We start from the raw sequence: 17,702 nt of genomic DNA, 5'->3' as shown, positions 1-17,702 counted from the left end.
TTAAAAATACTTATACTAAATAATAAATACAAATAAATAAATTTACCCGAATCACAGACGAATAATATAAAACTTCACCGCAATTAGCAAAAAAAAGCACACACCGGCCGCGCAATATTCACGTAAACCCGGCGAAAACGAGGAAATGCACGTGGTTCGGTTAACGCAGTACAAAGCAAAAAGCCTAAGTATAATACAACAGGAGCAAAGCCGAAATTATACGAAACGCGAGATCAAATCAGAAACAACTCCGCGCAGGAACCACCCATACGCGTGTTTTGAACCGTTCGGCGAGAATTAGCGTTAAAATTACCGCTAAAAAGTATCCGATAATCTGAGAATTTTTTTATGTGGAAATTTTTACGTGTATTTGGTACAGATTTTTTTAAACAGCGTGTTTTTCTTAAAGAGCATGAGATATAAATTGAAGAGAACAATAATTGAAGAAATTGAACTAGGTATTGCGAATTTAGGGTAGGTAGATTTTTAGATGAAAAATAGCTACCCCCCCCCCCCCCCCTAGGTCAATTTAAATGGTCCCAAGAATGCATTTAAGAAATACAAATTTATTTTTTATGATATGAAGAGACGTGAAGAAAGATTAGGAAGTCGAAACTCTCTTTAGACAAATTCAGATTCCATTCTAAATCTAAATATCAAATTTCAGCTCCCCTCTTGGATAAGTTTCAGTAGGCAGATAGTCTCTTTCAATTTTTTAAAATCCATTTCTTCAAAATATTTAAAAATTATACCTACGTTGGCCTCCTTTTTCTCACAAAAAAAAAAGAAAAGAAAAGAAATGAAAAGAGGAAAGAATTATTTTCCAAATGAAAATAATAAGATGGTAGGTATCGTCCTTGAAATATTTCTATGGGAAATAACAATAAACAGCTGTTCGAGCATTTTCTTTATAATTTTGGAAAGCTTCCAATATTTCACAAGAAAATTACTTTGGCTCGTGTTTGCTTTCAATTTGCGCATTAATGTTGACAAAGTAAATATTAATAAATTCGCTAACAATGAACAAATATTTTTTGAAACACTAATTTGCTAAAATAAAGAAAGATTGACTATTACGTCAAATGTGTATCTGAAAATACGTAGGCCGTATATCTACGAGAGATTATATGTAGGGCAGCCGATAATCTCCAAATCGAGTAAGCAAAGTTCATAATTATGTTTATGAAAATAGACCTTCGAAGTTTTGATTCGCGATGTTCTCATAGGAAAAGTTATTTAGAAAATAGATCCGTGGAAAAAATATATATAACATTTTTAGGATTAAAAAAAAACAGCTCACGTTCATGCTTACTTTGAAATAGAATAATACAGATACTGATTTTAAAAAATGAAATCCTTCTTGACAAAAGTAGTCAGTTTATACCTATGAAATTTTAAAAATTCATAAATTTTACGAATCAGAATAAAAATGAGAAAAATTGGATAAAATTGACCAGAATGAACTGTCTAGATTAATAAACAAGGCTTTTTATTTAAAGTTAAAAGACGGTCGATGGAGAAAAAAACAATAGAAAGAAAATGGCAAAAAAATCATTTATGAAGGACAATACCGAACACGTGTCAGACTATCCTGGTCATTTGAATTTGCTTATAAAAGAAATTCTCAGTTCTCTCAGCCATTAATTTCATTCCCTTTTTCAAATTAAAACATGAAGATGGAAGACCCATAAGGCAGCTCATAAAAAATTTCGCTCACACAATCGGTGCTCTGTTTTGATGCCAGAGGGAAAAATCTTGGATTTAGAATAGCCAAATTTTTCAAAAAAATGTGTAAAAAAATATCGAAAAATGTACGAGTATTTACTTGAGCAGCTAAAACATGAAGAAGTTTTCAATTTTTTTTCCATGTCAAATAATACGTAGTTGAATAAAGAGAAAAATATTATAAATTGCTCTAAAAACTGGACAGCAGTATAAAAATAGGCTGAATTTTGTTACGCCACATTTCTGAAGCCATCTTTCAGGTAGTCCATGTTGGTTTCACGCACTTTTCAACGGTATAAAAATCATTTTAGATTTTTTTCTGCTTAATTATGCCAAAATCCAAAGCGAGTTATTCCAAAAATTTATGGGTTAGGTATTTTGAAACATCTAAATTCTAAAATCTTTGTAAAACCCTTAATTTTTTTACTATGAGAATTGTGCGAGATACTCTACAGGGTCTCATTGCTTCATTAAAAAAAGGGAAAAAAATGCAAACTCAAATGAATTTTCATGGTTTTGTTTTTTTTTTTAGTACTGAAAATTCCCAAAAATCGGTTGTGTTAAAAAATCCTTTGTTTTGAAACATTAGAAATTAATTTCAAGTGTTTATGCTTAAATTGATCAGAAGGGCCATAAAGACTGTATGCATCGAGTTTATCGGTGCTGAATTTTTCAATTCGATCATTTTTATGGTAATTTTTCCTCAATTAAAAATTCTAACAATTTTCTAAAGGCTGCCGAACGACTTTAAATCCATCACCAATCGATTCGAGAGACCCTAAATTGAGTATACTTAAACCAAATCCCAGTTGTCTACCTCAATTTGACCAAAAATTGATTTTTTTCATAGAAATTGACCAAATTCAAACTCAAAAAATAAAAATTCACCATCTGAAATTCGCCTTGGTGTATATTTTTAAATTTTATTTTCTTTCTATTTTTCTGCGTTTGATCCAAAAAAAAATCTGTCGGTCAAGATGTCTTCATTACAAGGATTTAGTCCCTACTTATCTTCTTCAGGCAACTATTGATGCACTCGTGCCGCGTGATTTAAAATCTCTACACTTCGGCTGCATTTGGAGATAAAGTTGCGCAAAAGTTATGATCTTAGGGGTTCAAGTTCAAGAATAAGGATAAACAACTCGACGTCATATTTCACGAACGACTCGGACGCAACATCTAAAAATGCTCCCTCCGAACAAAAAGATCATTCGTTCGAGAGAGGTATCTGGTATATTTGTTTGTTGAAAACTCTTAGTAATCACTCCGTCACTTCCCTTTTGACGAAATAGCGAACCCTATAAAAAGTCTATAAAAAAATCATAAAATATACTCGAATCGTGGAAGCTTTTACCATTTATTTCTACATTTAGCAGCACTCATAGGCGTACGTTGTGTAGTCCTAGTAGTCCTATATGTGGCGTGACAGTAAGAAAAATGTTTTGCTTTCTGTAACGATAAAAAAAGATAAGAAATTAGTTGTATAGGTACCTCTACCATGCAACCCCGACATACATCATTAGCCACCCTATATACGCTCTACCACCCTAAACTGAACAAACCCCCTTATAGAAACACCCTCGTATCTACGTTTAAATTACATATTTCAACAGATACTTGGTTGGTGGATTCCCCTCATCATCGTGTTGATCTGGTGAGGTGTAAAACTCACACAGTGTACATTTACGCATTAAGCTTTTAATACTATTTACGTCTATTAAGTATCACCTTTGAAACAAAGTTATCTTCTTTACCTTTATTACCTCATCGCTATGAGTCTCTATCTTAATTAATTCAATATTATGTTAAAAATTCGTTCGACTGATTTATCGTTATAGAAATTCAATTCTATAAATCATTGGATTGGAAATTTCCCAAAGCAGTCTTTGATTGTGCGAGGATTAGCCTTTCTGTTTTCAGAGTAAAAATCAACGTTGACACTTTTGCTATGTAATTTGACGCAGAGCAGGTCCACTAACTTTAAGTTAGGTACGTTTTGTTTGGCTGGTAGACGAAGGAAGTTTCAAATACACTTGGGATTTGGGATGAAACTCGTGCTTCCATCAACTTTACTTGTATTCAATGCTACATCGATCGACAGTGCTGCAAAACATCCTCCAATCAACCTCTCGTAATCATTTCGCAGGAGAACCGGGTTGAAAATTTGCTGACAAATCACCATATTGAAAAATGATGTTTTGATATGCGGTTAAAGAGGAGTTGATGAAGTGGTGTCATAAAAATGTTTGCTTCGATATGTCTACAAAACAGCTCTTCAATTTAAAAAAAGTTTTAATTTTTTTTTTGGAAAGTTGACAAGTGCTTAAATCTGTGGACGACCAATAATACGTTTTATGGGCACTTTTAATTAAGTGTATGTGACCCACTCTGACAAAATCAACCATTTCAACTAAATTTCAATAAAATATATTTTTTTTTCCAAAATTTGATCTTTCAACCCTTAAAATTCATTTTAAACGTCATTCTTTTGGAAACTTTTTTTCATCAAAACGGTCGATTTTGTCAGGGGTGGCTTTGGACTGGACCACATCCTTCCTCAAAAATAGAACTCAAATTGTTAAGACAGAAGATATAAATGGAGAATACCATTTCTCTGAACAATATCCAGTTGAGCAAGGAGTTCCACAAGGGTCAATATTAGGACTTCTGTTCTTCATCTATTATGTCAATGACCTTCCAAAAAATGTAAAGAGTAACTTGATCCTATTTGCAGATGACACTACAGCACTGATTCCTATGAATATGGGTGTCTCAACACAGCAGGTTGTGGATTTTTTAGTAGTATGGTTCAGAATAAATTAAATTAAATGTTGAGAAAACAAACCTAATATATTTTGGTCACAGTACATAAAATTTAAATTTGGAACTGTCTATGATTAGCGCTTTTCTGAATGAAAAATTGGTAAAATTGCGGCAATTGCTTCCAACAATACTAAAACTTATCAACTATTTGCACATTTTTGAAAAAAAAATTGTAATGAATTATTTCAAAAAAACAAGAGAAAAAAAACTGAAAATAATAGTTTTAGTTTTAATGTATGTAGTTTCAGTTTTTCTTCATTTTTTCCATTTTCTTCTTTTAGTTCATTTTGGTTCAAATTGTGCATATATTTAAGGGAGGACCTTATCTAACATGGGTTTGAAAATAAAACCTTCATTTTGATATGAAACAGGGTAGGATTTGATAGCGATTTTTTTGCTTTTTTCTTGCTTTTTATAGCGCTTTTAAAACGTGTCTGATGGCGCTTAAAATCCTATCCCTATACCTATCCCACATTTCACTGGTTTTATTTATAGCATGCATTTCTACTCATTTTCTGTAAAATAAATGAATATAATAAGAAAGGAGAATTTGCTGACATTAAGAACTGATAAGAACTGGTAGTTGAAAAGTAACAACTAGTAGTGATCCAGCACAAACTAGTAATCAGAACTGATGAATCAGCAGTGAATCAGTATGAACTAGTAGTAACACAGTATTAATTAGTAGTAAGTACTGATAAATTAGCAGTGAACCAGTATGAACTGGTAGCGAGGTAGTACACACTAGTAATAAGTACTGATGAATTATCAGTTAACCAGTATAAACTAGTGGTAAAGCAGTACTTACTAGTAATAACTGGTAAGAAACTAGTAGAGTATTTTCACCTACTACTAGTATTTTTTCTATTAGGGTTACTAAAGTTGAATGTCTAACATTTTTGGGAGCATAATGTACATCAACTCCAGTCTAACTTGGACACATAGACTATCTAGCTGGGAAACTAAAAACTACATATCATCAATAAATTATCTTCTTTGGCAATTAAAAGGTGTCACCAATGTGCAAACTTCAAAAATGGTGTATTATGGATTGTTCCAGTCTAATACCCTATTGACAAAATTATGCTGAAAAGCATGCATAACAGTGTGTGATTTTGGACTGGTGTAAAAGGGTGCATTATTGCGTTAAAAATGTACATTTTTGCATGCTAAACAGAAGCAATCTAGCAACCAAGTATTTTCTAAAATGCACCAGTGAGTAACAATTTTTCTAAGTCCAAAAATTGATAACATTTATGCAAAAATAACCTCTAATCTATTAAGCTGCGAGGTGGCCGAGTGAGTTAAGGGGCCACACATCGCAGGAACCTGGGATCAATACCCGCACACAACGGAAATTTTTTAGGTAATTTTTTTTCAACTTTTTTGAAAAAATTATCTATTAGAATGTCTTAAAATTTACAATTAATCGGTAGATAGTATTGCCAGTGAGTTTGAGCAATTTTTCTGCTAAAATTTCCGCACTTTTTGTACATATTTTTAGTTTACTTTTAAGCATGCTATTCACTGGCTGAATAGTATGCAATTTTTTGAAAAAGTCCAAATTCATGCATGTGTGTGATATGCAAAAAAGCATGCATTTCAGCATGTTGTACGCACAATTTTTGTCAATAGGGTATGGCATATGGCTTGATGTTTTGGGATGCAAATATCAATCTTATGCAGAGAATTTTTGTAATACATACAAAAACAAGCAATTATAATCATCTATCGAATGCAAGTCACGGAATCATGCAAGAATGTCTTTCTTTCAAATGAAATGTTAACCTTACCTAGACATGTGCGCCATTAGGAAATTGCATGGTGGTGGTGTGAGGTCAATTTTCATCAGTGTGGCGGTGTTTCAACAGGGTGCGCCAAAATTCACACCGGTTCTAAATGGATGGTGGTTTGGTGGTGTGAACATGGTGAATGATGATTCAGATGAAGTATTTAGCCAAACAAACCCATAGTTTTGCTTGTAGAATAGGTAGGGAAAATTATTGGTAACAGAGGTTTTGAGGGCCCCACTTTCATCTTTATCACTATTTGACCCAAAATCTAAAAACATAAAAGGGACTTCAATTGGAGAGAATTGAAATTTTTTTTTTAATTTGACATTGGTATCAAAATTTGGGGTTCAAGGGCTCGAAGATCATTTTAAAAGGCCATTCTCTACACCGTTTCACGCCAATAAGATATTGGTGTGTCAAAACTTGAATTAAGTATCAGCAGCGGCGAGCCAGTGTGAAATCGGCGGCAAACATGTCCAACCATACCCTGCTTATACATACCTACACCTGATAGCCCAAATTGTGAATAGCACACACAATTCAGGACTAAATTTTACCAAACTAGTATAGACTTAATGGCTGCAAAAATTTATAACAAAATTCCAAATGAAATCAAAATTATCAATTGCACAAAATTATTTTCTAAAACTCTGAAAAAATGGCTGCTAAAAAAAGCATTATATTCAATAGATGAGTATATGGACGCTGTTACATAACTGAGTGCATTATTATTTTTAAGATGCCTATATAAGAATTAAATATGTGTGCTAATCCTCCTTAAGTATGTATACCTCTATAATGCTATACATGGCGCCTTCATTTTATTTTATTACTTATTCATTTTTTTATGTATCTTTATCATTTCCTATAGGTACTGTTAGTACTTGTAAATAAGTTGACTTTGTAAATGCAGCGTATATATGCTGCCTATTGCAAAAAATAAATTTAATTTGATTTGATTTGATTTGAAGTGCATTTATTAAGCTTGGATTTTTTCAAAAAAATGTTCCAAATTTTCGAAATATCTATGTCATATGTCATATGTCATTGGGCAGCCATCACTCTGGGATGATTCCCTCTAGTAACACATTTTGAGGAAAACTTTTAACATGTTATAAATGGTATTCGTAAATGAAGAAAACAAATATTTTTGAGCTCAAAATTTCAAAGTGTAGTCTATTTTTTGACCTTTTTTATAAACACATATTTTGACAAATGCGTGTCTCTAAAAACTAAGTACAACTCACATTATCAAAATTGAACTTATAAAATGATTTTAATAGGTATAAATGAAGTTTCTAGTTTACCTAACAACTGAATGGTGCTTTTCAAGAAGGTCCTATCGACCGATAGGACCTTTTTGAGGAGTTCATGAAATTTGAATCTCTGACGTTTTCTACACAAGATGGTGCAAACCGCAGCGCTCCATGTGGTGTTGTTCACAAACAGCAGCTATATGAAGTTGGCTAGGAAACGCAACTGGAAAATGCGCGCATTACCTTCTTCTCCGAAATGGTTGATCACAACTATACCAGAAGGCACTCTTGAGTAGTAATTTTCAACGCAGAATTCAAATTTTGAGTCAATTTTGCCCCTCGACCCCAAGGGGGGGGGGTGGTACCAAATGAAAATTTGGGGAAAATGTGAAAAAATCGAGTATAGTGTCGAAATCTTGATACTTTGGGTTAAAAACAACGATTTTTGAGTCAATTTACCTCGTAGCCCCCCAGGGGGGGAGGGTGGTATCAAATAAAAATGCGAAAAAATCGAGTATAGTGTCGAAATCTTGGTACATTTGGGCTGAAAACCCGATTTTCGAGCCAATTTTGTCCTTCGCACGCCAGGGAGGAAGGGGGTGGTACCAAATCGAAATTTGGGGAAAACAGTGAAAAAATCGAGTGCGCACTCACACATGCATGGCTAAAGTATGAGATGATACAGATTTTCGCAGGTTTCCGCAGGTAAATCGATCGCAGTTGTTTTACATACACTAAAATGCATAATTTTTCATATTCGTCGTTTTGGGGAATGCTGGCGGAAGAAACTTCTGCCCTACAGTATTAAAGATATTACATTAAAGTACTCAATTTTTTCACTTTTATCCTAAATTTTGATTAGGTACCACACCCCTCCCCCCGGAAGCCGAGGGACAAAATTGACTCGAAAATCGGGTTTTCAGCCCAAATGTACCAAGATTTCGACACTATACTCGATTTTTTCGCATTTTTATTTGGTACCACTCCCCCTGGGGGGCTACGAGGTAAATTGACTCAAAAATCGTTGTTTTTAACCCAAAGTATCAAGATTTCGACACTATACTCGATTTTTTCACATTTTCCCCAAATTTTCATTTGGTACCACCCCCCCCCCTTGGGGTCGAGGGGCAAAATTGACTCAAAATTTGAATTCTGCGTTGAAAATTACTACTCAAGAGTGACTATTTCATGTTTTTGGTGGGTTTGAGAAGGAATAAAATCGATTTTTAGGTGAATAACCGCAAGAAGGTCCTGTCGTTTCAAGAAGGTCCTATCGAGGTCTCTTTTGTAAAGCGCTCCCATGGAAATGTTGGTGGTGGAAAAAAAATTACTACGCAGGAAATAAATAGTGGAAAGATGCTTCTATTCAACAAAAAAAAACGGAGCTCGCTATATCATTTTAAACCAAAATGGCAAAACACTGAAATATAAAAATGCGTTTTTCTCAAAACCAGTTTTTTGTCGATAGGACCTTCTTGAAAAGCACCATTCAACTGGTCATTATAATTTTTGCATCAAGGCAATTTTTAAACCACATTTTGGAAAAATCAAACTCTCATGAAAACGAACGTTTTCTATTGAACAACTGCAATTTTTTTTAGAGATACTTTATCGGTCCCCATGTTCTGGTGAAAAAATGACAAAATTGGTGACTGAGTGATCGAGATTGCACTTACTACATACGAGTAGAGCATTAAAATCTCTCAATATACTATCGCGAAATTGATTTCTTATTTGGTTGTAGGCAACGCGTAAGATGATTTTATGGAAAATTATTAATTTTCTAGTTGAAATAATACACGAAGCGTGTATCAGAGGCGACTTTCTTCTCGTGAGAGGGTAGGTTAGGGTGGTATAGGGTACCTTACCTATCTATACGTACATATCTCTTATACTCTCTCGTACGTAGGAATATTGGGATATTTAAAAAGAAATTACACGGCGCGGTGGTGTAAGATTATTCGTTAGGATAGAGGGGTTGATGTTAGCATGTACAAACGGTAACGATGAAATATGAACGTAATAATTTGCGAACTCGGCTAAAGTAGCTGAAAATGTTGCTAACCGTGTTAAGCACCAGTGTGGTGTATAAAATTCGCACTTATCAGCTTGGCGATGTCTGCTCATTACGGTTCTACTTTAAAAGTGCTTCTTAAACAGCGTAAAAAGTACATTTAAAAGTCTTCGTCGAGGGCGAAAATTACGCCGTTTTCTTAACTACGCCCGAAGCTGAGTTAAATTTGAGAATTTTTAATCGCCGACGAGCTGCCAACGTAGGTACTTGTACCTTTCACAAGGTAGGTATTGTTTTTCATATTGTTAAAAGTGTGTCTATGTCTACCTATACTCTCTCCTGCTTAAAAATAATGTCAGTGCAGTGTGCAACTAGAAAAAATATAAGGCGACAAACACGATAAATTGCACGACACGCAGTGAGATATTTTTCAACGAACGTGATTCGGGTACGTATATCAGCGATTCGATATTAAACTAGAAAAGATATGGCCGTTTACACATATGTACGAGTAGGTGACAAAGACGTTGAGATAAATACGTTGGTAAACTTCGTAATGTGAAACTGGTTAGAGTACAGAAGCATTTACCTACTCGTAGTCGTGGAAAATCTAATTTTTACCACTGCCAGACTCGCAAAATACGTGAAAAAAAGACGTAAATAATTATTTCGCAAACGTTACAGAGAATTTCACGTAAGAAACGTATGTATGTACTCGTATGTATGTATAAATTATTTTCATTGCATTAATACGTACGTAGCTAAAAAGTAAACCTACAGTAGGTATGTATTTACTTACCAACGAACGCCTGAAAATCATAAATCTGCACATTTCTGCCTTTCTAGTAGACCAGGTACACGTTGACGAAAAATATGTGCGTAAATGTCAAACGTGTTGCCTACGTATTAATATTACTACGGAAAAAATTCTCGTGTACCTGCCTAGCGCCGCGCCTCCTGCCTCCAAAGGAAAACGAAATTAGAGAAATTTCTTCTCTATCCCTCTATCTAACATATGTAACCTTTCAACGACCATTTATTCTGCAGCTATTTTTTCTGTTTTTCACGAATTTTTCTCGACTGTCGTCTCATGTACATGGTTATTAGAGCAAGTTTTTTATTTTTACTCGAAATACGAACGATAGATTTTTTTACATTCGCACTAATGGGAGCACGAAAAGCTCGAGGGAATCAATTTGCTTGCATTTTTAACATATCTTTTAGTATTTTGTTTGCGCATTTCGTTCGATGATTTTTTTTCTTTTTTGCTGAATAGGTATAGGCATTGATAAGTCGGTAGGTAAGTACGTTCAATTGTGCAGAATAAATCGTAAGATTTTGAAATGGAAATTTGGTAATTTTTGGTAATACCCCCTCTCCCGCCCTACTACAGAGCGCGTAAAACAGGAATTGTTTGTTTCCTTAATTTTGCCAGTCAGAGCATACAGAAATGATGATTATTAGTCAGAATTGTGGCTTACAAGAAAACTTCTTCAAGCTTTCGTTTGAAATTTAGAAAATTCTTAGACTTATCTTATATGGAAAGAGCATGTTAAAAAACTCTCAATCCAACATTTCAGCCACCGAAGTTCACTTTTCAATTTTTTTACAAATTTTTAAAAATGCTCAAAAGAAATAAAAATGAACAAATAAACAAAATTTTCAAAATTTGCTGCATTATTGAGTTAAAAACCTGGAATTTCGTAACTAGTTTGTGAAAAAAGATGAACCTGTATTTTTTTTTACTTCTCAAAACACAAATTTTTGAAAGCTTTTGCTTTTGCTTCGCTCGAGCTGATATTGTTTTCTTTTTCAAAATTGGAAATCTAAATAAAACAATATAATTGTGATCTATCACGAGAAAACTAGGTGAGTATCCAAAACGTAAATTTTACAGGACGGGCATTTGAAGTTTGGAATCTGTGTTCGGCGATCTATGATTCGCAGGTCTGTGAAACTTGGACCATTTTTGGCCACCAGGGGTGCCAACATGACCTGACATTTTTTTTCAAAATCAGGGTTGCCAAACGCCAATAGTCAAAATTTCCCTAAATCGATTTTTTCGGTTTTTTTTTTAATTTTGCGCCAAAAATTTCGCGAAAACTACTAAGAATGAATTATTAATATAAAATAAAGTTATTTATAGAGTTTTTAGATTTTTGCAAAAGCTTGTTCAAGGTGAAAAGAGTTGATTTTTTCAGCTTAAGCCTCATTCAAATTTCAATAAAATGGCACTAATCCTTCAAATGTAGGCCGATTGCCCCAAAAAATTGCATATTGACTCCCCAGAACATACTTTTCAGAAAAATCACAAAAAAAAATTTTGAACTTTTTTTGTAGTTGCTCTATTATTTTAACCTTAAATTTAGGGTCAAAAGAATCGTTCGCGAACGTTTTAACCACCACCAGCGGATTCTGCACATTGAGTACTACCAATATCCATAAAAAAACCAAATCGATTACCTATTTGGATTCTAATAAACCTGGTTTTCTCGTGTCAGATCACAATTCAAATTTTAAAGTTTTAAAGTGAAAAAAATATAAACTTCTCGCATGGAAAGTATCGTTTTTATGTCTTTTGAAATACAAATTTTCAAGAGCTTTCGCACTCACTTGAGCCTGCTTTTTTTTCTTTTTCAAAATCAACATCCGAAAAAAATAATTCAAACTCTATTTTTAAAAACTAAAAACTTCTTGCATGAAAAACATTGTTTTTAGTTCTCTCAAAATACAAATTTTCAAAAGGTTTCATCCTCATTTCGTTCGGGTCTGTTCTCTTTTTTTTTTCAAAATCAACTTGCGAAACAAAAACATCGTTTTTAAACCTCTCAAAATCAAATTTTCAAAAACTTTTGCCCTTGCTTCGTTCGAGTCAATTTTTTTCTTGTTTTACAATTTAAAAATTCATATTTGAGCCCATAAAAACTCAAATTAGAAAATTAAAATTTTTATAACTCATCTGAATATGATATAAATCGGCAAAATTGTTATTTTTTCCCGATATCAGTCGGAAAATTTTTAATTAAACCCTCTCCCTCACCTCCTCTCAAAAAACTTCTATATTTTAGTTTCGTCTTTAGAAATGGGGCCAAATTACATATATTTTGCCTCGGGCCTGCATTGACTCTCAATGGCCTTGCAGTTTTCTCCAGAATTTTCAAATATTTCCACAATAATTATTAAATATCAACTTGAGAAGCTAAATCGAAAAATCAATTTGGCCAGCTAAAATCTGGTCTTGGGTTATGGAGGTTTAAGACCTGCTTATTCCGAAAATCGTGGTCTCGTTATACCTTTTCCTGGTTTCAAAAAAATGTAAATGCGGTAACTATCCTAAATTACCCAATTATTTTTTGTGAAAATTTTGGAACAGTCTTGATAAATTGAAAATTCTATTTTCTATAACGCATTCGGCGACCTTAAATTGACGGAAATCGACGAGTCACTTCGTACATTCATAATTTTTCTCATATTGTGCGATTGGGTATCAGAAGTGTATAATAAATCTTGTACAAAAAATAAAAAAAAAAAAAATGAACGAATATCTAAACTCAGAATTCTGATCACTTTTTCAATATTTTGACCCAATAACACTACAAAATAACGAAATGCGATACTATAGCGAATAGTGCGATTTTGTCCTTCTTCTCCTCCTCATAATCCATCGATGAACTACAGAAAAATTATTCAATCTCGTGCCTTAATATACGTGGAAAAACCTCAAAATATCGGCAAAAACAAAACGAATGCGTCTTTTGTCTGCAGAATGCAATTTCAGCTCGATACTGCCGTTGAAAAAAATAATAAAATGGTCATTCTCCATTAGACAGAAAGAGCGCAAAAAAAAATATCTCCTAAATAATAACAGAATAATTCCGAATGCTTGGAATAAGTTCAAATATAATAACGTGGTACTGGCAAAAATAAAATAAATACCATATTCGTAAAGTTTTTAAGGAAAACTAAAGCAGACAATACGACTCCGGTAGCCGGAAAAATGTCCTTTTTTATTGCTTCCATTTGCAAGAATAATAAATAAGTTACTAATATACGAGAAAATTTTATTTAATAAAAAAATCTAGGTATTTCACGAATAAAAATAATGCTGCTGTGCCCTGACGAGGGTAGATGATGGGTAAAGGTGTAAACATTCCCTCTCCTCCCTTTCATCATCAAAAGCACATGAACGCGTTAATGACTGGTAGCCTACCTATAGCGTTGTTTTTTTCGATATCGTAAAAAAGATCACATCAACTGGAAAAATCTGAAGCTTCGCGTGAAACAAAGACTATACCGATAGGGTAACATATCAAAGTTGTATTAATAAAAAAAAAAAAATTCCCCGCTATATTGCTGTGGTTCTGGAAAAAATATGAATCCATCGAGTTGCTCATATATTTAACAAATCCATTCCCTAATGGCAAAGATTACACGAAAAGCCAAAATGCAAAATGTAAAAAAAAAAAAAAGGTTAATGAAATCCTGTCGCTTAACATATCATAGTTATATGGTACGCGTAAAGGGACCTTCATAGAAACGTAAATCTTGCACAAAACGACCAATGTTATTTCACTGACAAGAAAGATGTCCCGAAAAAAAAATACCCCGTCTCAAAATTGTGTGCCAACGTTGTCATGGTAACACCTACAAGTCTGCAAGATAAACGTAAAATAAATAACGCTTCGAGAGATCAGCCCCGTGTATAATGGTACTAAACCATCAAAAAGAATCCTATTATGGCCATTGCCCACGCCGCGACAAACCGTTTACGCGGTTTTCATTGTTGACAGCGAATTTTTTTAATTTTACCAAAATAAGAATCTTTTGTTTTTGGTCCAAATGACGAATGACTGCGAAAATTGCGTTTATATATTACATATAACAAGATAAATCGTTCTTTTTTCCTACACTCCTCTCGGAGGAGCTGTGAACCGTGAACAATTTGCATTAGAAAAGGCATCATCGTTTAAATGTGTTTTTAAAATGCTAGGGTTTTTTCCTCCTCCTCTGAGCATTGAACAGGCCGAGAGTATAATGTGGCGAAATGTAATATTTCGCGCAAAAACTGTGACTTTAATGGAATAACTGACTGGTATCAAATCTAAATTGACTTTGTTGTATGTACTTACACAGCATCTCTGTGATCGTGATGATGCCATATAGCAAAATTATACTTATTTATTTGCTATTCTGACACGTAGTGTATGCTTTGAAAATGTTATGCATGCAAAAGTGTATGCATTATTTTAAACCTTTAAAAGCTAATGTAACGTTATAAGTGGCTAATCTTGAATCGAATGAATTTCAAAATTTGTGACAAATAATACCTATCCAGATGTTGTAGAGAAATTGCTGGATATGTACTCGACAACAATGTACGAGAATTTACAAGCGCGAGAATTTCATGTTTTGACAATAGGTACTTCATGAAATTGCAGCAGCGTTGTAATTGGTTTCACATTTACAAGATTCATTACCTGCCTACTGAATGTTTAATAGGTACCTATACAATACGAAGATATTTTATAAAAGTCACATGTGATGTGCATTAACACTTCTATGTACTTTCGTGAATATTTTAGGAACCACTCTCAATTACATTTACACGTGGTAGCTCACTTCAAAAAAAAATCACCTGAACCAAAAAAATTGAAAACATTTTTTTTGAAGCAAGATCATTTCCCTCGAACTGATAAACATTGGGATTTTTTTCTAACTTGGATAAAAATCAGCCTAAATTATCCTAAGTATTTTTTTCAACTTTTAAAAAAAAACTGGTCGATTTTAGAATCGAAACTTTTTTTGAATTTCTGTAAAAAAAAAAAAAATGAAGACGTTGCTCCAATTCTGGATAAAAAATCGGGACTTTTTCAAATTTCTGGCAGAAAATTAAGACTTGATAAAATTTCTGGTTAGAAAATCGAGACTTTTTTCGCATTTCTGGCAAAAATTAGGACTGTTTTCGAGCTCTGATTGAAAAATCGAGAGTTTTTTTGACAAAAATCGTGACACTTTTGAAATCCTGAAGAATAATCAGGATGACTTTCTTGACATGGGTCAAAATTTCAACAGAAAACCAAAACAGTTATGATGGAACATTTCTAAGCATTTGAACAATTTTGGGTCCGAAATTGAGTAAATGATCAGGGATTTTCAAACCAGTGCAGTGTCATGCAACTTCTTAAAACCGGTGAAAATTTTGGGAAAAATTCAAATAATTTTATCAAAACATTTTTGAAGCATTTTTGAAAAATTTTGGGCCCGAAATTGGGTAACGATTTCAAGTATTTTCAAAACAGTGTCAAACATCTTCTGAAAATCGGTGAAAATTTTCGGAAGAATTCGAATAATTCTGTCAATGAGTAACCCAATGATTTTAAGGATTAGTGTCATACGACTTCAAGATTTTCTAAAATTTTTGGCGAAAATTGGTACCTATTTAAAAAAGAATTTTTTGGCTAGAATCAGGACTTATTTATCAGTTCTGGCAAAAAATCAGGACTTCTTAAAATCTCTAGTCAGTTAATCGAGACTTTTTCGCATTTCTGACAAAAAAATCAGGACCCTTGTGAAATCCTGAAAAACAATAATTCTGGATTTCCTTGACTCTGGCAAAAAATCACAAAAAATCAGAGTTCTTTTAAATTTCTGAGAGCATTTATCTGGTTTTGACTATCAAGAACTTGAAAAAAATTATATTCAATTCCAGACGTTTGATAGACTTTCAAAAACAAAAAAATTGCTGATCTCTGAAATTTTTAGATGTAAATATTAAAGTGGACTTTTAGAAAGGTACAGAGGTACTTTTTACCAAACCTGACTTATAACTTATAAGAACCTGAAACAAATTACTAAATTACATGAGAGGCTCGTAGGTAAACAGACGCCCTTGAGAGGCCAGAAAGATATAGGTCAGTGATTTTGAAAGGCCAGAGACCAGATATTGAGTATAAAAATAAAATAAAGTAGATACGTAAAAACATTTGGTAGATCACAAAATTTCATTGCATTAAGCAAAAATGCAAAAAGTCTCCTTTTCATGTTTTGTAAAACAAAAAAAAAGTAAGAAAGAAACTCTTGAAAATGGTTTCATTTTATCCCTTTTTATGACAATTTTTGCAAAATTGACGAACCCGAAATTCTACTGGAGGATTCAGTATCGGTCAGAAGTTCAGAAGCACCCTCGATCGATTTTAGGGGACGAAAATGGAGCATGATGTAAATTTCATCTTTCTACCTCTATTTGATCAAATTTTGATTTTCTCATGAAAAATGAGCAAGATTTTAATTTTCAAAAATTAGAGGTGAACTTTCCTTGTTCTGGGATGACAATTTTCAACTTTAATCGAGACCTGAAAATTAATTTCAATCCTAAAACATCTGGTCAGATTTTAAGTACCTATCTACCTACAGTCCTACACCTCTAAAATACCCACTTATATAACAGAACACCTACCTTCATATAAATCCGCGTGTAAGGAAATTCTAGAATAGTTTATCGACTGCGTCAAAGATTAGTTACAAACCATTAAATACTCACCTCTAATATCTATCACATGGATTACTCGTAGGAATAGGTTTAGATATCTTAAAATGTCACATGATGCTTCACATTTGTATTTCAAAGCAAACGTCGCGCTCTCGCGATTGCCTGTATTATACAAGTAGGTAGCTGCTACTTATATAGGCATAGGTTGTAAGAAAAGCGTTCTACCATCCAAGAGAGAGAAAAAAAACACATTTTAAAGCTCGTAAGCTTCTCAACAATACAGACATATCCGTAATGTAAGCTTATTTCCGGCCAACTTTACCCTTATAAACGATTAGTAAACAAAGATCAAAAGCGATGGATTTTCCATTTACTATTCAAGAAACTGTTACTCGTTGTATGAATTATGTATAAAGGTAGAATAACATACGAGAATTACATCAGCATTAGATATAATGGCCTTTGTGGGATTAGTAATGGTCGTCAGAACCATGGTTATCCATCATGCTTTAAGGGTTGACCTAACTTTAAACATGTTATGCACGATTGATTTGGTTCATGCAAAATTCGTTCGCTTAAAATACTGTTTTTCATTGTCCTTA

The 17,702-nt window shown here is 33.4% G+C and overlaps 1 protein-coding gene across 3 annotated transcripts in view; it reads right to left on the bottom strand.

The window, feature by feature from the left end:
* The window catches only part of LOC135836241 (uncharacterized), a 125,508-nt gene extending 125,309 nt beyond the window's left edge, over positions 1-199 (bottom strand). For 2 of the 3 annotated variants that reach the window (XM_065350946.1, XM_065350945.1), the window contains exon 1: positions 47-199. The gene's annotated coding sequence lies outside the window, so the exon portion shown is untranslated. The remainder of the gene's footprint in view (positions 1-46) is intronic. The other variant, XM_065350943.1, reaches the window with a different exon arrangement.
* Between the last annotated feature and the right edge of the window lie 17,503 nt (positions 200-17,702).

This window comes from Planococcus citri, chromosome 2 (assembly GCF_950023065.1).
Source record: "Planococcus citri chromosome 2, ihPlaCitr1.1, whole genome shotgun sequence".
Classification (NCBI taxonomy): domain Eukaryota; kingdom Metazoa; phylum Arthropoda; class Insecta; order Hemiptera; family Pseudococcidae; genus Planococcus; species Planococcus citri.
This window is presented reverse-complemented; position numbering and strand designations above follow the sequence as displayed.